The sequence below is a fragment of the Cryptotermes secundus genome, unplaced genomic scaffold (assembly GCF_002891405.2).
Source record: "Cryptotermes secundus unplaced genomic scaffold, Csec_1.0 scaffold1712, whole genome shotgun sequence".
Lineage (NCBI taxonomy): Eukaryota > Metazoa > Arthropoda > Insecta > Blattodea > Kalotermitidae > Cryptotermes > Cryptotermes secundus.
The window spans coordinates 309,307-335,665 of record NW_019721784.1 but is presented as its reverse complement, the minus strand read 5'-3'; the positions used below and the strand labels follow the sequence as shown (position 1 = coordinate 335,665).

General features: G+C 42.6%; 1 long non-coding RNA gene across 1 annotated transcript in view; it reads left to right on the top strand.

The window, feature by feature from the left end:
* The window catches only part of LOC117282059, a 68,186-nt gene extending 57,181 nt beyond the window's left edge, over positions 1–11,005 (top strand). The window contains exon 3 of the long non-coding RNA XR_004512655.1: positions 10,720–11,005. This is a non-coding gene — a long non-coding RNA (uncharacterized LOC117282059). The remainder of the gene's footprint in view (positions 1–10,719) is intronic.
* Positions 11,006–26,359: the final 15,354 nt, after the last annotated feature.

The following is a 26,359-nucleotide window of genomic DNA, read 5'->3' as shown; positions in this document are numbered from 1 at the left end:
AGCTGTGGTAAATGAGAACGAAAATAAATTCATATCTTCTTCCAGTTTTAGAGAAGTTTGATGTGAATCACAGCACAAAATATGCCTAAATTTGACGAGTACTAAAAGGTAATTTTCAGTCACCGCCATGAGTAACTCACGCGGCACAGACCTATAGACCTACGTACGTCATTAGAAAGCAGTCATCTAAGAGCGCAGATTTGCTTACACCCTATTTTAATAGATCATATAGATCCTTTGTGGCTTGTCGTTTCTTCCTTAGTCCTTCGAGGTGAGCAGCAGATGACTATAGCCTTGTGTCCGCTCCTCTCCAATGCTTTCGTCCTTTTATTTTATTTGATCCTACATTAACACTGCAGTTGATGCGGCGTCGCTAAATAGCATGCTACCCAACGAAACTTATTATTCCATCACGAGAATAAAATTAGAACAAAATGGAACAAATGTCAAGTGTCTTTAGTAAGTAGGCAGAGAGGCTCTTGAACTGAAGAGTTGAGCATAAATTCCCCACTATGTGAACTCTCAGTTTTAAACACAAAAAAGACCGAACAAACTGACACAGGGAGTAAAGCCTCTGACTTATATGCAAGAGGTTCCTTGTTCGCATCTCGGTCGGAACACCGACTATGCTAACCAAGAGTCTCTAACGCCTCTGGTAGATGGGGGAAGCATCTAGATACCGCTGAGCTAGTAGAGGCCGAACTCGCTGGCTGAGTCGGGACTGATGGTACGCACCAGTACCGGTAGGGTATAGAGACTGGTAGAATATCACAGGGGGACGTACAATAGATGAAACTGGTCGCGGTTCATGGGGAAACCCACCCCCTCCAATAATAATAATAATAATAATAATAATAATACTTGAAGCCTGAGTGGTGAGGTGCATCACTGGTTCAAGAAAAGGAATACCAGGAAATAAACCTGTGACAAGAGATGATGATGATGATGATGATGATGATAATAATAATAATAATAATAATAATAATAATGCTAACCAAGACTTTTTTCTGGTTTCTCTCAGTCCCTCCGCTGAAGTGCGAGGATAGTGCCCTAAATTAAGGCTGCCTCCTCCCACATACTTTCCAATTCATTGCTCACAAATCTTACATTCTGTCACTACACAGTTTGGGATACCGACAGTGTCGTCGAGTAAACAAAAATTATACGAAGTAAGGGGGGGGGGTTACACGGTGTCAGCTTATGACGATGTCCACTATAACCGAATGAAGGGTTAATTACTGTACACCATAGAATACCTAGCCAATACACGCAATAAACATAGAAACACACAATATGATTACATAAAGATTATTATATTGGTTTATTTTTTATTTTAAATAATTTTCTAACTACGAAACCTTCGTATTGCCTCAACTTCTCTAAAAATTCACAGGTGCACACAGTCAGATTTTGTCCGATATATAAGAAATCTCTTACATCCGGGTCCGTTATAACGAGGGGTTACTGTAAAGGAAGCAGAATGTCAGAAACAAATTGTTACATACTTTAGGTGAACAGGCAAAAAAGCATTTCAAAGAAAGTGTAGAAGGTGACACCTCCCGCGGTATGTAGTAATTCTCTCCCTTCCTGAGCGCGGCGCTGCGAAGCAGTGGAAGCCAGTCTGACGCTGCCTCGCACAGGGGCAGGCAGCCCTGAGCAGTATGCGCATGGTCGTAGGCTTCACTTGTTTCTCGAAAACAGTAAAAAGGCGGGCAGCGCATTAAAAGAGCGGGCTTGGCAAGCGACTTCTTGGTTCATGATGTAATTTATGTTTCGTTGCGCTCAATGCCCACAGTTTCTCTTCCACTGTCATTTCCCCTCTCTTCCTTTCAAAACTCTACTTAATATACCATCTCTCTGCACCGCCATCATTATTATCACTTCTTCTTTTTGCGCGCCTCTTGTTTTCAATTTTCCATTTCCGTATTTACAACTCTCCTCCTGTTGATGGACCTATTGTGGATAGGGTACATGTTTCAGGGGGCCACACACATTTGCTTGATTGAAAATTATTCCTTCTAATTGTACGGCGGCCACCTAGATGGATTGAACCTGCAGCAGGGGCTGAGCAGGCCCTCGTAATGATCTACTATCCCCACCCAGAACATCCGCCCCCCGTGCCGGGGCGAACCCGTAGGGAACAGAGAGTTACATTTATTACGCCCAGCAATTTAAAGGGGCAGGCACTTCAGATGGATGAATAGCTCAGAAAGTTACGACATAATGTGTTCTGTCAGTGTGGTTCTGGAAGATTACTCCTCTCTGGAATGTACAAATATTTCGAAAGAACTGTTGCCCCCCTTGTCAGAGCAGATGTGTGATTCTTCAGCCTTGAGCAACATTTCGGATAATCTTGCTGTCCCCGTTTTCAGGGCAAGCGAGTGACAGGTCTACCCTGAATATGAAATCAGCAGATCTATTCCAGATGTTGACATTTCTGTATCAAAATGCAGGCCGTCCCTACCCACAAGAGGCAATCTTCGTAATGACCGCCGTGAGATCCTGGAATCTCATAATGCTTTCCTATCGGACGATCTGTTGTTAATCTTTGTTGCGAAGTAAGGGTTAATAACGGGCCTCGTCGTAGCTCAAGCGGTTAGTCGTTGGATTCCCACCGCGGCGGCCCGTGTTCGATCCAGGGGTCTGGTCAAGTGGGATTTGTGATGGACAAAGTGGCACGGTAGCCAAGCGGTCTAAGGCATGTACTGTCTTCGCTCGCTTGGAAATCGGGATCGTGGGTTCGAATCCCACTCAGGGCATGAATGTTTAGTGTGTGTGTGCGTTTTGTGTGTTTGTGTACAGGTAGAGGCCTTGCGACGAGCTGATCACCCGCCCAAGGAGTCCTACCGAATGTGTAAGATCTAGAAAAACCGAAGTGAACGGAGAAGTTCATGGAGCTAGGCCAAGGCCCACTGGAGCTGTAGTGTCAAGGGGGTAAAAAAACTTCGGTTTCCCCTGCCAATCTTCTTTTCACCAAATTCTCCATCATCATCATCATAATCACCCNCATATCAGCCAGCATAAGGTTGCTTTGCTTGTCACTATCAAAACACGGGGCAGATAACTGTAAAAAAAAGATGTTCCTATATGGGTTAGGCTAAGCATATTCTGATCTCGCNGCCCAGTTGGACTCCACTCCCCACTAAGCGAATTAAAAAAATTAACGGTTAATAACAAGTGTGCTGACGATTGCTGTGGCTGCATGGTTTGAGCCACGCGTCATCCTGAAACCATTGCGCGGGCTCTAGCATTTTTCGCACAATACGAGTGTAAGGGCTCTCGTCCACTGAACGCGGAAACATGCGAACACCTGCGATGTGGGATTCGTCCGTACACGCACGAAACCGACCGAACGATCCGAACCAGCTAGATTAAGTTGGACCGCGTCCATTGGTAAGGACACTGTTCGTCAGTTAACGTGCGTACACTTGCGAACTGCGAACCGTCCAGATTTGTTTGGATTTTTCGGACCAACAGCTGCACTGCTGTACAGTGAATGTGGAGAAGTTGGTACTCCTGGGTCAAGAAAGAAGGTACTTATGGGACCATAAGGGCACCATTTTCGGACCAAAAGCTGCGCTGCTGTACAGTGAATGTCGAGAAGTTGGTACTCCTGGGTCAAGAAAGAAGGTACTTATGGGAACATAAGGGCGCCATTTTCGAGTTGTTTAGCTAAGTTGGAGTGACCAAAGATACCGCTCTCACTCTGCTTTCCATAGGCTCCGATGTCGATACAAATGAACCTGTAGTCTGCTCCTACCACTGCTTGCAATACGATAGAAAAATATTTCTTGTAGTTGAAGAATATACTGCCAGAATGTTGTAGGCATTTAATTCGAATATGCTTTCCGTGTATGCTTCCCACACAATTTGGAAATATCCATTTGTAACAGACCAGAACAATGCTGCTGTGTATTATAATAATTTCTATCCTTTGTAGAAACAGTGGTTTGTATGTAGTCAATAAAAAGCAAGAACATCGTTGTAATATTTTGTTTACTCAAATTCTTATTAAATCCTTAACTTAAAATTACAGCTAGGCGTTCATCAGGTGAAATAGTTTCTCGAAAGTTACTGTACTTCAACTGATGTACTTTGCTTTTTTTCTATTGCTAGTGGGGTGGGACTAAGTCCCTTGTACTGCGGACACTTCTGGCGTATTGTACCAGCCCCAGATGATAGGTGAGGGTAATTGTAGAGCAATTGGTGGAATGAAGATTGGCAGGGGAAACCGAAGTACTAATATGTATTCAAATGTATCTTGCTTCATGCGAAAATAACCAGAATACTGTGACTCGTCCTCTTGTAAATCACTTCATATATGAGAAGATTCACCAGACGTTTGTCTTTTTGATAAAATTCCTCTAATCCACTCTTTTCTCCTTTTCTGAGCTCGTCGCTTAGCCAGTAAAGGAGTATCTAACGCGTGCATATCATATAAATGTTCAGACAGCGCCATGACAGAACGCGAATGGCATCGGCCGAACACGCAGCGAAAGGACGTGCAGGGAACGCAGAGATTCCATCGAATCCCAGTTGGCAGGGTTCCGCTTCCGGGACGACTAGCCGAACTGAACCTTCCTGCAGCGGAACACAATCGGAGATTTTGATCTCCCAATTTCTTCCAACTCTGTTTCGCAACAATGAGGAAGTTCTGTCTCTCTCTGTCTCTGTCAGGAACCATGGGGTTTATTTGGATGTGATATCAGGTAGTAAATTCTCGATACTAGGATTGTGTAGTTATATAAGCGGCTATCATTTATTCACACTAACATAAGTTAGGCATACAGATAAACCAAGGTATGTAATTAGCATTATGAATAATTAATCTGGACACAATATCTCAGGCATGAGAGCAGGCAGAGAAGGAGAAGCCAGATATGTGCTATCACCTTCAAAGAAATAGCAAATATTAATAATATATTTGAGAGTATAAAATACTTTCTCTTGTCCCGAAGCAGTAAATTTAGTGTTAAACGGCACGGAAGCTTGTAACCAATTTCCTGTTTGGCTACTAACCCCTTACTTCCTTCACTCTGTATTAAATTCTGACAGCGCCCATGATCAAAGACGAAGGCCGTGCCATAGCTCAGGCGGTTATTCGCTTGCTTCCTACCGCGGCGGCCCGGTTTCGAGCCCGGGTCAGGTCACGTGGGATTTGTGGTGGATGAAGTAGCACTTCGTTTTCCCCTGCCAATTTTCATTCTACCAACTGCTCCGCATTCATCATCATCTATTATCCGGGACTGGTACAATAGGCCAAAGAGTGTCCGAGGTACCAAGTGGGCTCAGTCTCACCCCACCCCACGAAACTAAAAAGAACTACATGAATACTGCGTGTGTGAGAAAGTAATAATTATCTCTTCTTTTTAATAACAAGTATCTGAACATAGCCGACGGTATAGTTCGGTTGTCCATGAACAGCATTCGTCCTTGTTTTTCTGAAACCTGTTCAGAGGAAGAGAGATTTAGCTTGTTCACATGTCCGTGCAGGGAATATTTGATTCTGAGGGACGCGAATCAAAAGGCGGAAGGATAAATGTACGTAATTATGACTTTCCGCCGGTCACGGTAGCCGAGCGGTCTAAGGCATGTACTGTCTTCGCTCGCTCGGAAGCCGGGATCGTGGGTTCGGATCTGTTTCCTGTGAGGTACGAACTGAATTCTTATATATTATTCTTATACACTGCCGGTCACGGTAGCCGAGCGGTCTAAGGCATGCACTGTCTTCGCTCGCTCGGAAGCAGGGATCTTGGGTTGGAATCCCACTCAGGGCATGGATGTTTGTGTGCGTTTCTCTGTGTTGGTGTACAGGTAAGAGGCCTTGCGACGAGCTGATCACCCTCCCAAGGAGTCCTACCGAATGTGTAAGATCTAGAAAAACCGAAGTGAACGGAGAAGTTCATGGAGGTAGGCCTAGGCCCACTGGGGCTGTAGTGCCAAGGGGGAAAAAATTATGACTTTCCAAATTATAACTTTTATTTTACTTCATGCTCTTAAGTTCTTTAAAAGAAAATGTCACATAAGCGTGAGTGGAAACCGCTTCGGAGAATAAATTTACCGTAAATTCCAATTAGAAAACCCTTTCAGAAGGCTTCTTTTGCAGCGTTAAAATATCCCATTCCTGCAATAAGAGCATGAGATCTCGGACCACCATGGTGCAAAGCGGAATTTAGCTTTATGTTCAAGTTGTTATTAATTAATCAGTCTGATGTAATTATGTATATCGCAATGGGCACTGTATCATTAAGCATTTCTATTCGACTCGCACGCAGTTGGAGAGCCCGAAGGCAAGAGACTGGCGTTGTTATTTCTGCGACCGAGGCTCGACCTACTGAAGGCAGGCTTCCTTTCCTTGGCAGGTAGAGTCTCAGTGGAACTTGGGGTACCAAAGCGATACTTTTGGAAATCTTCTATTCTCATTCCCTATCTGTTCATCGTCTGTTTGTATTCTCCTCTTTTTTTCCCCCTTTTTCTCCCTCTCCCTTCCTCTACTTCTTTTAAAGCTCCGCTTTTTATTCTCTGCATCATACACATAGACGATGCAATACTTACTTACTTAATCCGTTCTTCTTATACCTTACGGTGTCGAGGTTGTTTTTTCGTTTTGATCGTTTTACAGACGGTAGGACTCCTTGGACGAGTGAGCAGCCCGTCGCAAGGCCTCTACCTAAACACAGGATAACACAATCACAGAATAAACAAATACACATACTAAACATCCATGCCTTGAGTCGAATTCGAACCCACGATCCCGGCTTCCGAGCGAGCGTAGGTAGTTCATGCCTTAGACCGCTCGGCTACCGTGACCGGCTCGATGCTCACACTGTGTGTAAATAAACCAGAAACAAATTCTTTATCCCTATACTTTTCCGTTTATCCTCTTCCTCCTCCCTCGTTTTCGACGTCTTCTTGTCTCCTCCTTTTCCATTCACAACTTAGAATTAATTCCGAAGCATTGAACCTTTTGCACACGCGACACGCTAATCCACGGACGGGAGCACGGTCCACTGGGAGGTTCTTACCATCACAAACCACAGAGCCACAGAGCATGTCGGACAAGCCTGCTTACCACGAGCTGAAGCCCGCGACTCCAACGTGCTCACGTCTAAAGACTGACAAAGATATATTTCGCATGCAACGTATAAATTATCCTGCAATACTTGGTTTCGTGCTTGTAGACATCATACAAGAAGTTACCATATATTTCACGTGGTTACAGTGTTATTTTTCACTTTTCGCAAAATTTGCAGTAATAAAGTTTCATATGTACATGAATTTCATGCTAATTGATGTCACTAGATAAATTTATTGAACGCGTGAAAGTGGCAAGGTTATTTTCGTTGTTAACTCATCTTCATGATTATTTTATGAATCTTAAATCAAAGCTTGCACCGGAACAAAATTCCAGAAATTTGAAATAAGGCCGCCATTTATATGATATATCGAAAAGGGGAGCACACGTGAAAGATCGAGGCCTAATTCATTGGCTCAAGGATTCATTTTCCAGAATTGATTCTGAATCGGAAGTTGTCACATGAAATAACTCTCGAAAGTAAATCTCTGCAATGATTCCGCACACCTTGTCCGTGGGCACGGAGCCATCGACACTCAATGCTAGCCCTGCCGGAAGTCCAACCTGCAGACTCAGCATCTGTGCCCCAGGAAATCTGGTTACGAAAAGAAATATGAATCACTAGATGACGCTGTATAGGCCTTACGTATATCATGTCACTGACTGTTAGAAATATATATATTTAGATGTAACTTTCCGCCGTATTTTATAACAGCTATTCTTACTGAACGGGGTTACTGCTGCTTCACGGCCCTGTCCTCAATCTTACAGCTTCTCTTGTATGTTTAGGAGCGAATGCTTAGCTCAGTACCTCCATTTCTTCCGCTTCCTCCGTCCTTAGCAACCTCCTACAAACTTCAGACATGCGTAATTTTGCCTCTTTGCTTTTATCCTATCCTGAGTACCGATCTTCAAAAATTAGATTATATTTTTTGCTTACTATGCAGCATGCTCCTATGGCGTATGGGGAAGTGGAACCAAATCTTTACGCAGAGCTTCATGAAGGTTTTAGTTTCATTTTTTTATATCTAGTGGGGTGGGACTAAGTTCCTTGTACTGCGGCCACTTGTGGCCTATTGTACCAGCCCCAGATGATAGGTGAGGGTGATTGTGGAGCAATTGGTGGAATGAAGATTGGCAGGGGAAACCGAAGTACTTGGAGAAAACCTACCCCAGTGCCACTTTGTCCACCACAAATCCCACTTGACCAGACCCGGGATCGAACCCGGGCCGCCGCGGTGGGAAGCCAGCGACTAACCGCTTGAGCTATGGCGCGGGCCCTTTTAGTTTCATACTCAGCCGCTTTGCCGCAGGGGAAAGAGTCTATATTACTCATTGATAGGAGGCTCGGTGGACCCCAAACTCGTTCTGGACGATATGCAGAAAAGGCTGTTGTTCCTGCCTGAAATCGAACCTCATGCCATGCTCTCCACAGCCTGATCGTAGCGCTCACTAAACTGCTATTGATCCCATTGATCAACACAAGGGATACACGCCCGAATAGGCAGAGCTACGCAGAAGGAGAACACAACGTGGACGCCGCGATATGAAAGTAGCGTGAGTGAAGTGTGTGAATACTCGTACATTCTAAATAACAACGTGCAGTAGTAGCATGTAATATACTGACATACGAGGTGATGCAATGCAGCGGTTTCAGTCGATTAACCGTTGCCTGAACGATGGCCTTATGGGACCGAAACATGTCGCAACAGTAAAACAAAATGTGATTTTATTGACATTCTAGGAAATTTAAATGTGATTGTAATGACTTTCAAAATAAAGGTTTATGTTGCATTGAAGACGGAAACAAGTGGACGAGTGGTAAAGTAGACCGTGTGAACTTATAACAACATACATTCAATTTCAGTAGCTTACTGATCATCTATAAAATTGAAGAAATATATTTGCTTTCTTTCTTTCTGTTAGCAGCGTTGAATATTTTGATTCATTCTCGTCTGTTCAATATATCGACATGAAAACGTTCTGATCTTTAAAGGTTTTCGATAAAATAAAGTACTGGGCGTGCAAAAGCTGCCAAACCTGTTACTTAAACTTCGTGTCTTTACGCTTAATTGGCAGCATTTAATGACGGTAGGAACCATACGCCTTTGCCATAATTTATTTGTATTTATAGATAATTTCTTTGTATGTAAGAGCACCCGAAGATATTAAAGTGCAGTTGTGGGTCTTGGATGAAACTGCTAATTTTCTAAAAAGACTCAAACATTAATTCTTAGCTTTCCTGCCTGAGAATTTATGATTCCCTCTGTTGTTTGTGAGTACTATTTATATCTGTTACCAAGGCACGGACGGAGTGGAAGTTAAAACTCCATGAAAGAAAATGCTCCATAAATTGCTACTGTTATGAGGAATAAGTGGTCTACGCTGATGATGTGAATCTACTGGGTGATAATGTAGATACCATAAAGAAAAACACACAGACTTTAATTGACTCAAGTAAAGAGTTTGGTCCAGAAGTAAACACAGAGAAAACTAAGTATATGTTACTGTCTCGTCACCAAAATGTAGGGCAAAATCATGCCATAAAGATAGGAAACAGATGTTTTGAAAATGTGGCACAATTCAGATATTTGGAAACAACGATAACAGATCGAAACCTGATTCAGGAGGAAATTAAGAGGCGATTGAACTCGGGTAATGCTTGCTACCATTTAGTCCAGAACCTTTTGTCTTCTCGTCTGTTGTCAAAAAACATAAAAATTAGAATATACAAAATTATAATTTTGCCTGTGGTTCTGTATTGGTGTGAAACTTGGTCTCTGACATTACGGGAGGAACATAGACTGAGGGTGTTTGAGAACAGAGTGTTGAGGAGAATATTTGGACCGAAGAGAGATGAAGTGACAGGAGGTTGGAGAAAACTGCATAATGAGGAGCTTCATAACTTGTACTATTCTCCAAGTATAATTAGAATGATCAAGTCAAGGTGGACGAGGTGGGCAGGTCATGTAGCACGAATGGGGGAGACGAGGAATGCGTATAGGATATTGGTGGGACAGCCAGAGGGAAAGAGACCACAGGGAAGACCAAGGCGTAGGTGGGTGGACAATATTAAAGTGGATCTTAGAGAGATAGGATGGGATGGTATGGATTGGATAGATCTGGCTCAGGATAGGGACCAGTGGAGGGCTCTTGTGAACACGGTAATGAACCTTCGGGTTCCATAAAATGCTGGCAAATTCTTGAGTGGCTGCAGAATTGGCGGCTCCTCCAGAATGGTTCAGCTCCATGAGTAAGTAAGTATGAGGAATAAGATTCTAGTTTCTTCCAGTGGCTACCAATTTTAAAATAACGTAAACATATATTCTCATTGCTGATTTTTACATGTCTGCGTCTTCTTCAAACACATTGCAAAAATGTTTTTAAGATATTAATGTTTCCAAATGTGGCGAGATACAATATCACTTTTCGAAAACCAGAAGAACACCAGCAGCTACCTCTTCTTCCAATGTTGTTGATGTTTATGAAGAGGTCTGGTTCTCACGCCTTCATCTCTCGCCATTAGGTTCTAAAGAGTCAAATTGCGAACTTGTATAATGCAATTGCACGGATTACGACGGACTTTAAAACAAATTTTGGAGTAATTCTCAGTCACTGCATACAGTATCTTTCATCTGTTACAGTAATCGGATTTTGAACCAGAGCTTGGTCACTAATCGCCACATTTCGCTGCCTGCTCGCAAGCGCTACGGTTCTGCATCACTCAGCCATGCTGCCCTTTCAGACCAGTGTGCAGATCATGACGTTGAGCAAGGAGGTGGAGGAGGATGGGCCGGAGTTGAAAGAGCATCGTGAAATAGAGAAGAACAAGAATGAAGGAAGAAGGAGAGAGAATTCGAGGAAAGTAAAATTAAGGACGATGCGGAATACGACGAAGAGACAAGAAGAGAAGACGGATGAAGAAGGTAAGATGAACAGCAGCAGCAGCAGCAGCAGTAGTAGTAGTAGTAGTAGTAGTAGTAGTAGTAGTAGTAGAAGTAGAAGTAGAAAACTATTAAAATTAGTAATACGAAAGAATAATGAAAAAGATGAGCAGTAAGAGGAATTGAAGGAGAAAAAGTGACGATAAAGAAAACGAGAACACCAGTGGGCTTTAGGAGACTGAGAATGACGATAAAAGAAATAGAAAGGTGAGGAGGAAGAGGAGGGATTCTAAAAGAAGTAATGGAGAGTAACAGATTGAAGTAGCGGGAAAATGAAAGACAGAATAAGATGCAAAGAAAATAAACGAAAAACGGATAAGAAAATGCAGTTAAACATGACTTGATCCTGATTTTTAAGGGGATGTGTTGCTGTAAGGCGCAGACATGAGGACGTGTAATGTGAGGTTTGAGGTTCCCACGGCGGGGACTATGCAGAGTACTGACTTCTGGGAGGTGACGCCGTGTAACCTTACAGAACTTTTACAACGTTTTAGAGGAATGTACTGCCTCCATCATCAGGGTAAGAGACTGAGCCTTTCAAAGAAGCAGGGAATAGAGAGGAAACTGCTTTTACGAGCCCGAATATGGAGAAAGTATGTTTTTCCTGAAACTTCTTTAAACTACCGTACTACACAGTGTCATTTTTTGTTTGTCATTGTTGACAATACAGGGATTTTGGGGCGGATATAATTTTGTGTTAAGATAGTTCTTATGTCTAATTGATTGATTTATTGCGAGTTATGATTTCTCTTATTCTGAACCTGTTGTTTTGGGCCCCATGTTAATTGTGGCCCACATGAGAACATCATTCATATAAACGGAAACGACGAAAACACTCCATCCCGATGAAGCGATTTTATCTTAACTGCGAGCTTTCGAATCAAGTTAACGTCTCTGTTCGCATAAACGATCTACCATATTCATTTCCTTGCGCTTCTTCAGCGACGCATTTCTAGGACCTAATGAACTGAGTAGTACCGAAGGATCACAGGATTTTGTTTCTAATAGCCCAGTAAATAGTTGCTTTTCTCGCGGTTGTTGTCCCAAATGTCCACATGACGAGTTACTTTTACTGTCGTTTTATTTTAAATCTTCATGTACTGTGCACGAGTCGGTGCTTCCTAATTTGGTTACCTTGTTATGATAACATTACTGCTGTTGGAGTCGTGAGCCCTTTTGCGGCAGACTTTAATACGAATACACAGTAGCTGATTTAATTGAAACCTATTATATGACTTGTGCTATGTTGAACACATCTTCCCCTTTGCCTTCCGATAAGTCAGAAGAACTTGGCATGCTTCAGTGTTTCGGTTCTCTCAGTGCTGCCTGGATTGTCTAAGCTGTTCGGATTTCTGTGGAAAAACCTCTGAGCCTTTTTACAGAGTGGTTTGAACTTAATTTAGAGCCTCGACACTGAAATAAATCGATTTTGTCTTTAAATTCTACTGAGATATGTGAGGATATGAATTTAATAAAAAGTAAACGTCAGGTATCTACATGACTATGTCAAAACGAATGACAAAAATTATGTTGGTTTATTAAATTTTATAAACTTTGTTCGTGTGTATGTATATGGGTAACTAAATGCAATATATCGTGACGTGCGCCTGAAAGTTGCATCCTGCCCACCTACTGGGCACGTTCCCATGTTAACACGAAACGCACCATTGCTCTGAGTTTTGATGGAACTGTGGAAGACATTCTTGTATCCATGGTAACGACTTTTAAACAGACTGTTACCACGGATATGGAAAGCAGAACTCTTCGAGGAGGTGATTCCTTTCCCCGCCGCCTAGCAGGAATATAAGGAGGCCAGTTGAGAAGCCGTCAGTTCAGAAGTGAATTCAGAAGAACCAGAATACGACAGAACGCGGAAGAAGAAGAAGTGACTCGGCAGTGAATCGGCGTGCTTTCGAGAACAGAGAGGGATTCGGTATCCAGAAGGAGTTACACGTGTGAACTGTTATAACCGAGTGTGATTGTAACAGTGACGTCAGATAAACCTAATCACCAAATCTAGAATCCACAATTATCAGTCACGTGACAATATATTGCTGACGGACTAGACTGTGTAATCTTGTACGGCAGGTCAATTTGGGACGACAGGAAGAGGGGAGGAACCTGAACTTCTAGAATTTGACGTTCTGAAGACGGTGGTAATGAAGGGTATTGTCTTCTTGAATATGACGCTATGCAGTGTGTTGGGTCCTTACGATGCTGCATCCCCGAAGACAGTACTGTTCACAGTAGAGAAAACTTCAAAAGATTTGTAAGATTTGAGGTTTTCACGGCGGTGACTATGAAGAAAGCAGTCTTGTGGGATGTGGCACCGTGTAGATGTGGTTTTAACCGACGTTTCGGAGGAACGTATCGCCTCCATCTTCAGGGTAGAAGGAAAAATAAGAAATCCACAAACGAAGAGACCGTGAGAACCGGTACAAGCAGACAGCAGTCTTCTGGGATGTAGCACCGTGTAAATGTGGTGTTAACCGACGTTTCGGAGGAACGTATCGCCTCCATCTTCAGGGTAGAAGGAAAAATAAGAAATCCACAAACGAAGAGACCGTGAGAACCGGTACAAGCAGACTGTTTTGAGGCGATGCGTTCCTCTGAAACGTCGGTTAACACCACATCTACACGGTGCCACATCCCAGAAGACTGCTTTCTTCAGAAGATTTGTTAATAAGCTGTTTCTCATGCGCTTTTCGTTAGGGGCCACGGCTCCAGTGAAGCAAGACACTCGCAATAAATTACAATTTGGAAAAAAAAAGTATATTTAACTTAAGGAAGTGAGAAAGAACTATGAGAGCGCAACTTCAAATTGAACAGAAATGGACTCAGATTTATCATAATTTGTAGCCGCAAGACAATCATAGTTGGAATTCCCAGCACTGAGCTATTCTATATATCACCAGTTTCCCCTCACAAATATACGAGCGGTCCCGCAACCAGTGCCAGCAGATGAATAACACTTCATCACTCGAAGGCAGAGAAATTAATGCAACGCTTATCTTTCTGGTGTCTAATAAATTCTCTGCTGATTTTTATTGAACCTACATGGCACTGGAGACTTAATGTGATCTGCAGCATGCAGTTTTAGTAGGACTTATTTCTTAATTGAACTACTGCTTTGCAGTGTTACAACATTCAGACCGACTGTAAGGTCCAAGGCAGGGACGGCAAAGAAGGGCCCTTTTCCAGGGTCACTTCATCTGATGACACAACGTATGATGTCCAGGCCCTTAGCCTGGGTAGCTGGCCACCAGCTGGGATTCCAGTATGAAACTTTGTGCTCGATGATTGACTTTCACACACGCTATTGATGAAGCACATGAACAGTCAAGCCTCGCATTTCTTTCTTCTTGCACTAAATGTGTTTATGATTTTGACTGAGTCATTTCCATCCGTTTGTCTGTTTGCAGTAACGCCTCACTGCACGAACCGCAGTATAATCAAATTATTTATTCAAAGGACTGTTAAAAATTCTCTGAAAGAGGCGAAACAAAGTGGATAAAGGCGGACAAAGATAAAGTTGCCCCTCAGCTTAATTAATTAAGCACTATGCCAATGAAGCCATTGGGGAGTGGAGGTATACCTCCATCATTCTCGCTCTCGGCGCTAGATGGAAGTGAGTGGTCATCTGTACCCCCGGGAAATCACCCAACGATGCCCATCGGATAGGAGGCTGGATGGGCCCCAGAGCCAGTCTGGACGCTGTGGAGAAGAGAAAAATCTTGCCATGCCGGGAATCGAACCCGGGCCGTCCAGCCTGTATGCCGTCGCTACACTGACTGAGCTATCCCGACTCCGCGTATTGGATAATCTCAAATACAACTATATAATTCTGTAAATACTAACACCGCCGGTCACGGTAGCCGAGCGGTCTAAGGCGTGCACTGTCTTCGCTCGCTCGGAAGCCGGGATCGTGGGTTCGAATCCCACTCAGGGCATGGATGTTTGTGTGCGTTTTTCTGTGTTTGTGTACAGGTAGAGGCCTTGCGACGAGCTGATCACCCGCCCAAGGAGTCCTACCGAATATCTAAGATCTAGAAAAACCGAAGTGAACGGAGAAGTTCATGGAGGTAGGCCTAGGCCCACTGGGGCTGTAGTGCCAAGGGGAAAAAAAAATACTAACACCATAGTAGCAACCCCAAGCGATTCAACATCTCTCGAGCCGGGAAGTACGAGTAGAGAACTTAACGTTGAGAAAGGCACAGACCCCTTGAAGTGGTGTCCATATGACTTACCTGTTATATCTCCTCATCCATCTTTTGGCAATTAGCTTAACTAATCATGTCCATGTGTTCAGCAGGGCATATTTTTCAGTGCCATCTTTTATTTCTTCCGCAAATCGTTCATGAAATATTTGTAATCCTAATCCGAGGCCGAGTATCTACCAAGTTGGTTGGTGTGTAGAAACGTGCTTGTGTTATCCACGGCCATCCTTTGAGAATTCTAGAAGATGTGAAAGTAGTGCTTATTCTTGTGAATTAAAACTTAGGATTCCGATGTTGAGATGCACTATACGCAGTTTATTTGTAGTGATTCGAAAAATTGAGAAGACAATCACCCAGAGCCACAGACGTTTTCTTGGCAACGTTTTTCTGATAATTATTTTTGTACACAAACACGTTACACTCATAGGAGTGGACCGCATGTGAATGTAAATAGCGTTCTGGAAAGTTTACTTGAACTGGTTCCACCCGCCTACAGTTCAAACACGATTAATCTTAATGTTATCAATGAGTCTCCATCTTCCAAGTAAAGGTTTTCAGACCAAAATTCTCGAAGCATTCCTGTTTTCTCCCTCATACTAAGCTAGGGCTGTCGCTAATATATCGTATGACTTATCAGTAAATTTCTCTTTATCTCGTTATGTAATGCCCGAGATTGCTCGCCCATCCCTAAAGATCCCATGTAGCCATGTTGTAAAACACTTGCCCTTTGTACCTTGTTTTATTTCAAGAGATCAGGCTTCGCACTGAGAGACTTGAAGTAGAAACGGCAAAATTATTCTTTTATATATATTCTAATTACGATCACAGTGACCGCGCGGTCTAAGGCACGAACCGTCTCCGCCCTCTCAACACTAGGGTCGTAGGTTCGAATTCCACCCGAGGTATGGATGTCTGTGTGCGATTATTTTGTGTTGTTGTTCTGTGTGTAGGTAGCGGCCTTGCGGCGGGATGATTCCCCGCCCAAGGAGTTCTACCGACTGTGTATAGGGTTAAGAAACTGAAAAAGTGTCCAAGGTCCAAGGGCTGTAGATTCATAGAGAAAGAAATTCTAATAATGTTACGGCATACAGTGGCCGTATACACAACAGTTACTTAAGAATTAAATAATACAGGCAGCACCGTTAGGATCAGTTTATAAGATAATAATATTGTCACGCGTATTAGTGATTCGTAGACGGGTTTGGATTGGCGTATCGATTTGTTGGATAGTCACAAGTCGTAACTGCAATTAATTTGAACGCTTTGAAAATTACTGTGATTATAACACATAAACTGAAGTCGCCTATATCAGTTTTAATTAGTTGCTAGGTAACAGATCTCAACAATGGCTAATCCTTTACAGTGTCTTCACTATCCGTTTCCTGTCAACGGATTTTAACACAGAAACAATCAGTTCAGCTCACTATGAGGTCTTCGACCCAATTCTCGAATGCTAATTCTCTCGCTCAAAGTCGCTGTCTCCTGGTCAGAATTTCTAACTGCGTTGTAGCGCCGAGTGTCTTCTGGCACGGACCACATATAGAAAACATAGCCCTTCTATTGTTGCGTGCTGTTCTGTTTGGCTTCCCATGTGATCGCTACTTAGCCTCCCCATTGATGCTCTGGCTACTGCCTAGCAATAGAAAACACTCTTCCTATGTTGCGTGCGCATATTTCTGGCGTGGATTGGAAATGGACGTCCTTCTATTGTTACATGCACGTCGGTCGCCGAGTGTTTATCTAGCCGTTGACTAACAATGCTTTGAGCCAACTCGCCATATTATGTAGCCTATTATTACAAGTCTTTGAAAAGAGGTGGGATGTTAAGTTTCCTAAATAATAAGCTTTTCCAAAATGTGTATCCCTCCTAACTTGGTCAAAATTAGCAAATATTTCAGTCATTGCTGATCAGATACCAACATTATGTGTTTTCCTTTTAACTCTATCGTTTTACTTTGTCCTCCACGTAATAACTCCATTCTGGATTACAGGGTTATGAGTATTCTGCTATTCGGGTTAAATTCTAAACTTTTATAAAGAATTAAGTAATAGAACGGTATACATAATTATTTAATTACATATGTGAATTACTATATGAAAAATTATTTATGACAAATCTCATATCCATTAATAATAATAATAATAATAATAATAATAATACTTCTTATATTTATGTTTGGTCGTTACAGAACATGTTACGAGACACTGACTACGAAATGTGAAAATGGTCTCTAAATGTAATTACATATGAAACGAATCCGTTCGAGACACTCTTTCATTGTCCTCTGTTCAAGACCATGTGAGTCATACACCACGTGGTTACTGCGTTCCGCAGTGTTGTCTTAATTTTACACGAAAAACTTAATTTTGAGTTACAGACACAACAAATGATATAAATGCATTCGCTCGTGTAATCTTCGACAAAAATTCTGCAGTGGATGACGGATGTTTCTGTGAACATCTCTTTGTGAGCGGGAAGGCTTCTTTACGTGTTCTTATTCACGATTTGTAGTTATAAACTGCAATGTGATACAAAGGTTCCGCGAACCAACGAAGATGTAAAAGAACTCTTGTTTTGGGGATCCGTACTGAAAAGAGCTGGAGGCAGGGGATTAATTGGTCAATTGTTTTACGTAGTTTGTACTATCTTAAAGGTAATTGGACAACGAGAAGAAAAAAATACTTGCTAATTTTTATGCCCCGAGCAGTATTTGAACCCTTGACCTATGGGAGCTAGACTGCTAGCACGCAGAGATATGATATCTATCTACAGGGACTGGAAAGACGCTACCTTTGCTGTGTTCCGCGTTTCTCAACATCGGGCTGTAATTAATAACTTCAGAACTGAGGCTTATAAATGCCCCAGAGTTTTTTATACACAGCCACATTACATGAGTTTGCTCAGAAACACTGGAAGAGTAATTACCTAACCTCATTCTGTTCAGTATTCATTAAACTTCCCGTCCATTCTGCAGTTTCGCACACATTATATATATTCGGATTTTACTTTTACTCATACTAAATGTTATTCTGAACATTCAGCGACATTTTTTCACTCAGAATTAATATATTTTTTCACAAAGTGTTTTAATATCGTAATAAGTGATATAACTGAATAACCAAATAAATTTAGACTATTACGCCTATACAATGGTATAAAACTCACTGACATTTAAAGTAAAATCGTTAGAAAATAACTTGATCAAAAAGACGTTAAGAAGTTCTGTAAGCATATCTACATTCATACTGAGGTACTAAACTTAACGCAGTACTTATGCACAGTGCACCGCCCGTGCTGTTGTACAGAGGAAATCTTATCGGCAGACGTATCCTCAGAAATACTTGCCTCTCTTTTCTTCACCTAGCCACAGAACTAACAATGGCAAGAGAGATCAGTGATTTGGTCCTCAGGTTACAAAATAACCACTGGTATACTCTCAGCATCAGAGTCACAGTCACTTTACGGCTGGCGGTTTACTGTCAACTGACGACAAACCCCTTGAGACTCACGACCAGAATTTTTATTTTCCAACTGAACACTTACGGTTATGGTCCTTATGTAACATCCTCTCTGACGAGAGGATGAGTCTGTCGTTTACAATTGCTGCAGGTCCTCTCCAGCGCAGTCATTCTCAAGTCCGAATCCCGCGGGACTCATGACCACATTTTACTGTCTCAAATTCGAGACTCCCCCCACCTGGAGGGCCAGGTCCACGTATTTATAGCTCCCCAAGAACAGGTTGTCCCAGTTATACCCCAAGGCACTGGATTTCCTTTTCCTCGCCTCCTACGACTCGCAGGCCTGCGGTGGAAGTATTCGACCCCGCCTCCGCACGGGATTCACTGGCAGACTCTTTATAAATTACACTAATATAGTTATTACTTCGACTTTACAGCCATGCAATCCAGTTTGTTTGCGTGTAAGTTTTACAGCCTTCCCTTATATTAATGCGCAGAGCAAATATTAATTTGAATGATCTCAAGTGCAAAAAGTGGACGGAAATTTCGAAATAAAGAGTTCCCATCTCCAGGTAATTCGCATAAATAGCGCCTCCATTGATCCACTCTTGAACATTAAACCACTTTTACGCTGTTTATGGATGCTATCAAAAACGACAATTTATTTTCGTCAGAGTCGAGACTGCAATTCCTACCGAAGAACAGGCAATTCTGAGTGCCACCTGACGATCCTAGCCGTAACTACTAATAGACGTGACCTGTGGAAGGGGTAGAGTAAGGACAAAATGGCAAGTATTAGGCTTTGGTAAATAGCGAAAAAAACAGCTAACTTTTGGCGCTCAAAATCGTCACTGAAACAGTAAAGAGATATCGTGAGAATGACAGTCATCTGGTCGAAACATAGGGATGTGCCGAAGCCAGGTCCGCTATGGTTTCGGATAAAATTTAATATTTGTTTTGCCAAGTATTCCGCTTTATAGCCAGACTAACTAACCAACTAACTCTACGGAGCTGAGGCCTTTTTAGAAGCCTCCAGTAGCCCAGTAACTCAATATTAAAGCGGCCTCCGTAGTCTAGGGGTAACGTTCCCATCTCATGACTCAAGGTACGCGGGTTCAAACCCGGCGGAGGTCGTGGAATTTTTAAGGGCAGAAAAATTCAGGGCACAAGTCCTCCGGGAGGGTCCGTGGGTCCCTTGTCGTAGATTTACGGCACGTAAAAGATCCTCATGTCTCTAGGAGACCTCTGAGCAAAATTAGGCAACAATTTCTCGCCCAAGTAGTTTCCAATGTCTCTGGTAGATGGGGGAAATATCAGGTACCGACGGCCGACCTCGTTGGCTGAACGGGGCTGATAGCACGCACCAGTACCGGTAGGGTATGGCGACAGTAGAAATTAAAGGGGAACGCACAATGGACCAATAACTGGTCTAAGTGCATGGGGAAACCCACCCCCTCTAATAATAATAATATAATAATAATAATAATACTTAATATTATCCAAATATCTTATGGAATCCGAAAGTTCACAAAAGACCTCCGTTAGTCCCTATCCAGAGCCAGATAAATCCAGTACGTACCACCCCATCCAAAATCTCCGAGACATATTTTAATATTATCCTCCCACCTATTTTTACGTCTTCCTAGTGGTCCCTTTCCTTCTGGCTTTAACACCAAAATCCAGTATGCCTCATCCTCCCCCTACACGTCCTCTTCAAGTCTGCTACATGCCCTGCCCATCTCGTCCTCCTTGACACGATCATTCTAATCGGAGAAGAGTACGAGTTATGAAGCTCCTCATTATTCATTTTTCTTCAACATTCTGCCATTTCGTAACAGCCAGGGTAATGTGGATTTCATATATGAAAGAATGATGTAAAATACTAGAGGGTATATATAATGACACAATTTACTTTATTAATATTTTAAAACTGTACATATTTGAGACGAGATGAGTGATTTGTTGTGTGGTGATGAACGAGATCTCTTGTTGCTGGGAGAGGTGTGAGGTAGTCGCGCGTGATGGGAAGACCTGTCAACAGATATCAGTTGTTACAACTCTCTCATACTTGATGTTAGACGAACAAGACAGATTATTGGATTAAATGCTTAATTTTAAATTTTCTATTCCTACCTCACAGAGTAATTCGTCTTTTCTTTTCCTATTTCGAGTTAATTATAAAGTAGTTAAGGTTTCGAACACGCAGTACATTTCCTTGGTCGGGGAATGAAAATCTGTCAAGCATCGTTTCCAAAAGAGAGATTCGAACTAGCGACAACAGCGATCCTGTTTTCTACTATCCTGCATGGAACTGGAAAATACGTTTATTTACCCGGTTTTAGAATTTCATATCGTTATTTCTTTTGGTATTATAATGTGAATAGCGTAGTTGATTGGGGCACTATGCTACAAGCCAGGAGGTCGCGAGTTCGAGTTCCGATGAGGCGGATTTTTTCAATTTAGCTAATTCTTTCAGCCACACTATGGCCCTGGGATGGACTCAGCGTCTAACAAATGGTAAAGAGCGGCCGGCGCATAAGGCTGATGTGCGAGTCTCGACCTCTCACAACCCTAAGGGCCTTCACGGCCTCTTACAGGGATGGTTTCCCAGCATTTTATGGAACCCTAAGGTTCATTACCGTGTTCACAAGAGCCCTCCACTTGTCCCTATCCTGAGCCAGATCAATCCAATCCATACCAACCTCTCCTATCTCTCGCTAAGATCCATTTTAATATTGTCCACCCACCCACACCTTGGTCTTACCAGTGGTCTCTTTCCTACTGGCTTTCCCACCAATATCCTATATGCATTCCTCTTCTCCACCATTCGTGCTACATGCCCTGCCCACCGTATCCTCCTTGACTTGATCATTCTAATTATACTTGGAGAAGAGTACAAGTTATGAAGCTTCTCATTATGCAGTTTACAAGGGTAGCTTTACCTTTTTTATTATATAGGATATATTTGCTGTGTTCATGCGTTATAGTTTGTTATTTTATATTTATACACGCCTCAGTTGAAAATAAACTGAACCTCTTGCAATAAATCAGAATTGTTAAATTGTGAAGGATTATTTTTGATTTGATATTTCTGAATTTGGTTGACTTGTATTGGCATAAATTCCAATCAAACTACCAAATGAACGGCTGCATGCTAATTCGATTCCCACCTTTTAGAGCACAGGTGGGTGTCCATGGATAAACTAGACAAGAATCAGCTTGTTGATTTTATTTACTCGTGGCTTATTTCACGACTTTATAAGCAACTGAAGCAACATGGCGTCCAGTGGTTGAATGTTGACTGTACATATAGGCCAAAGTAATCAATAAAAAGTTGCCTGTATTTCAAAGTAATACATTTAATTAGAAAACGATTGTTATATCAACGGGAAATCTAAATTTTATTACTGTAGCGTGTAGGCCCGTTAGTGAGTAACGACCTCGAAGCAAAGAACGAAATATCTGCTGCTAGGCAACAAATTCTTAATAAGCTACTATATGCAGGCGTAACTGCGTCACATATTCCAGTTTATATCCTAGCAATATTTAGGCTATTAATGGCATGCCACAAGCAATCTTGTATTTTGCCTCTGATTCCTCTGACGACATACATGGTTGGAGGTTGTTTTTTTTTTTAATGCTAATGGGGTGGGACTACGTTCCTTGTACTGCGGCCACTTCTGGCATATTGTAGCCTGCCCCTGGTGATTACGATGATGGAGTACTTAGTGGAATGAAGATTGGCAGGGTAAACCGAAGTTCTCGGAGAAAACCTGCCGCAGCGCCACTTCGTCCACCACATATCCCACTTGACCACTTGATCTAACCCGAGCCGCCGCGGTGGGAAGCCAGCGACTAACCGCTTGAGCTATGGCGCGGCCCTTGGTTGGAGTTTACTCCGATTTCTTGTGATTTTCATGGGGATATGAATTGGAACGGTTGTATAAGTTCATTGTCAACATTACATGCATATATACACATCGGTTAGCACTGAATTGTGTTCCTGACCGATATGGACAACGTGACGAAGAAAAGAATATCTTTCCTTCCCTGAAACGAAATCCACATTGACCAGCTTCTTACCGGTAATTTCACTTACTGGGCTATGCGGGATCTGTGCTTATGAATCGGTCATTAATCGTTTCGTAGTTCTGATTTATTTACGGCACTAGTTTGAACCTCTTCCAGACTTAGGCAGAGAAATTCTTCATTAGATTATAGCCTTTCTGGAAATAGTCAGTAATCCTTTACCTGTGTCAGGATTCAGTTGTTCTCGACTTGCTGTGGGAACCAAGCTGAGCAAACCTCGGTGGCCATCTCGCACAGGGAAGAGAGCGACTTGGTGCCGGTATCGTAGTCTGCATGACACGAACACATTGACTGAGTCATATTCACAAAGAAGAGGGATGAGAAATATATGCAGAATTTTAATGGGACAACCTGGAAGCAAGATAACATTTGGAAAACCTAGACGAGGTGGAAATATAATATTAAAATGGATCATCAAGAAATGGGCCGAGAATATATGCACTGAAGTCGTCTAGCTTACGAAAAAGGCCAGTGGCAGATTCATGTGAAAATGGCAATGAATCATTAAGGCCAATTCTTCTTCTATTCCTGTTGCTTCCACTTGGAGCATAATGCATCCGTGAAACCAATTGTTTCACTTCAGTTTCTTAATCCTAAGACAGTCGATAGGACTCCTTGGACGGGGGATCAGCCCGTCGCAAAGCCGCTACCTAACACAAACACAGAATAAACACAGACATCCATGTCTTGAGTGTGATTGGAACCCCCGATCCAAGTGTTCGAGCGGGCGAAAACAGTTCATGCCTTAGGCCGCGGGGTCACTGTGATCGGCTGTAGGGTCCATTAACGTCGGATAATTTATTAGCTTCCTGAGCGAGTGTTAGCTTTCCCACTGAACCGTTCGTGTCGATACATTCTATTCCCCAACTTCGGTAGCCCAGCCAGCCTGCTTCCTTCCTGCTTATCCGCCTCTCGCCCTTGTAACTTTTTACCCTTCCTCCTTACGAGGAGGTGACTTGGGGGTGGCATGTTTCTACCAGTCCTCGTGTTTTCCCCCATCCCTGGGACCACAAAATATTTCCGGCTGATAAGTGCTTGGCTACTGCCTCGCTCTCTTGCCATTTAAACAACAACAACAACAACAACAACAACAACAAAAACATCAATAACAGTATCTTGGTCCCTTGTTTCTGTGGGCCGTTGGAAACAGTTCCAGTAAGCACGTACCAAAGGGTAGGGGGCTGGGTGCTCTCTTGCCGTACATGCTGCCGTTGAATGGCAGGCGGCGATATGGGGGCCCCGCGTTGCAGTCAGCCAGCAGTGCCGTCATTAGGAGCGCCACGAGAAAAATCACAGAACCTAGGAACTTCATCTCTGTGAGAAAAGAAGCGTCCTAATTACAGTAAAGGGAAGGAGGGGTTTCTTCTTACATTCGGGATGTAATTGTTTCCCTTTCAATATACTCTCTAATCTGCATATAAAATTTTATTGAAGAAATGACGCTAATATGAAGTAATTAGTGTATACATATAATGACAAAAGATATTGGAGCTGAGGATTCGAATCGCAACCAGTATTTTAAGAAGTCGCTTTAACCATTTAAAGATTCGATTTCTTCTAAATACTATATAAAAATTCAGTTCATACCTCACAGGAAACACACTGCTTCTTCGCTACAAACACCGATCGGTTAATGCTGTTTAGAGAAAGAGTCTCTGTTTATTGTGAGAACCATACGAAGCATAAAGTACAATTTGTGGGCAGAATGCAGAGTTTTAGTACGTTAAAACAAGTGGTATATATAGTAACCATTGGGGGTTTAAAGAGTTAACAGTCATGGCTGTAGCTGGCCTAGGTGTTAACAAGAGTACGGTGTGCATTTCATAATAAGTATTTTTGGGTATTCTGTATCAAGCCGTATCAAGCGATATCGTTACCGTGCACAAGTTCCCTAGTTTGAAAATCCAGCAATTTGCAAACTCGCGAAGATGCAGAACAATCAGCAGTGGTTTTCCATACTTATGCCATGACTACAGAAGCGTCGTATTGTTGACAGTAATTGAACGAAAGTTCCTTCTTCCAGATTGATAGGTCTACATGTATGTATGTACACATTTAATCTATCCCTGTACCAGGCACTTTAAAAACATTTCATCGTGTACTAATAAATACCTGTGTATACACGTAGATTTTATCGTGTCAGTTGTAATTTCTTGTTCTGATCTCGCCTCTTCAGTTTACAACGCATACTGTTAAATCTCGTTACGTTACATACATTACTGTTACTGTTTGTGAACAGGATCCAAGAGAGATCAAATGCGCGAGGATTGGTTTTTCTTTGTGACTTACACAGGTCACTTGGGGTTCCTGGGTTGGTCAAATCGAAGCGGTTACGACATGATCAAAATGTAGCACGGACGTAAAAAAAATTCTCACAGACTTTCGGTTGGATAACAGCAACTGAGCTCAAATCTCAGAAGTTAGAGAATTTGGTTCCGAAGAAGTTAATCGGCTTAGTATCGTGTAAAATATATAGTTAGCAGTGTGGAACCTGCGAGTTATGTAACAGACCAAAAAAAACAAACTCCGTAGCCTATAGTCCGCAAGAGAACTATACCGACCGAGCGACCGCCGCTTGTCGGCGAAGTCAGTGCCAACTTCTGCGGACAGAGGATGGCACATGGTCAGCACAAGAGATCCCCACGGCCGTTAATCTCGGTTTCCTAGACCGGAGCCGCTATTTCCTTGAAATAGCTCCTAAATTATCCTCACGAGGCTGAGTGGACCCCGTTCCAGACCCACTACTTTTCAGAAAAGAATGGTAGCGCATGAATCGAACCCGGGACCTCTAATCTGTAGGCAGGAACTCTGACAATTGCAACACAGAGGTGGTCCACGTGTTATGTAACAAGAGATTTAATTTATTAGTCTGTTGTTTATTTAGTTGAATTAAACTTTTATTACATGAGACACATTATTTTAATATGAATGTGTTTTAACCTCGATCTATGCGATATAGTTCCATACTCGAAGTTTAATTAAACAGTCAATAGACCGATATTACAGGGACATTGATGCGTGTAAGAATAGCTGGCAGAGTTGTAGCCTCTGGGGCGTGGTGAAATGTATCGACACTTGCTGTGTGTTCCGTTCCATAGTGTTGGTTACTGGTGGCACCGTAATTTTTTTAATTCTCATAGTGGGGGGGTGGAGTCCAGCTGGATCCACTCAGCAAGTCGGCCACTAATTGGCTTGTTGTACCTGCCCCAGGTGATTATGATGATGGAGAATTTGGTGGAATGAAGATTGACAGGGGAAACCGAAGTACTCCGAGAATCCTGCACCAGCGCCACTTTGTCCATCACAAATCCCACTTGACCAGACCCGGTCTCGAACCCGGGCTGCCGCGATGGGAAGCCAGCGACTAACCGCTTGAGCTATGGCGCGGACTTTACTGGTGGCACCGTACCTAAAGGAAATACTAGTAAGCAGTGAAGACAAATATGCGCTAAATGCCGAGATTGAAGCACGCGCTAATAATTGTACTGTGCCGATTAAATTGATATCAGGAAGTGTCAGGAAGCATTCGAAGTGCGGCTGCTCATGAAGTCAACTAGTAGTCCATATTGTATTTA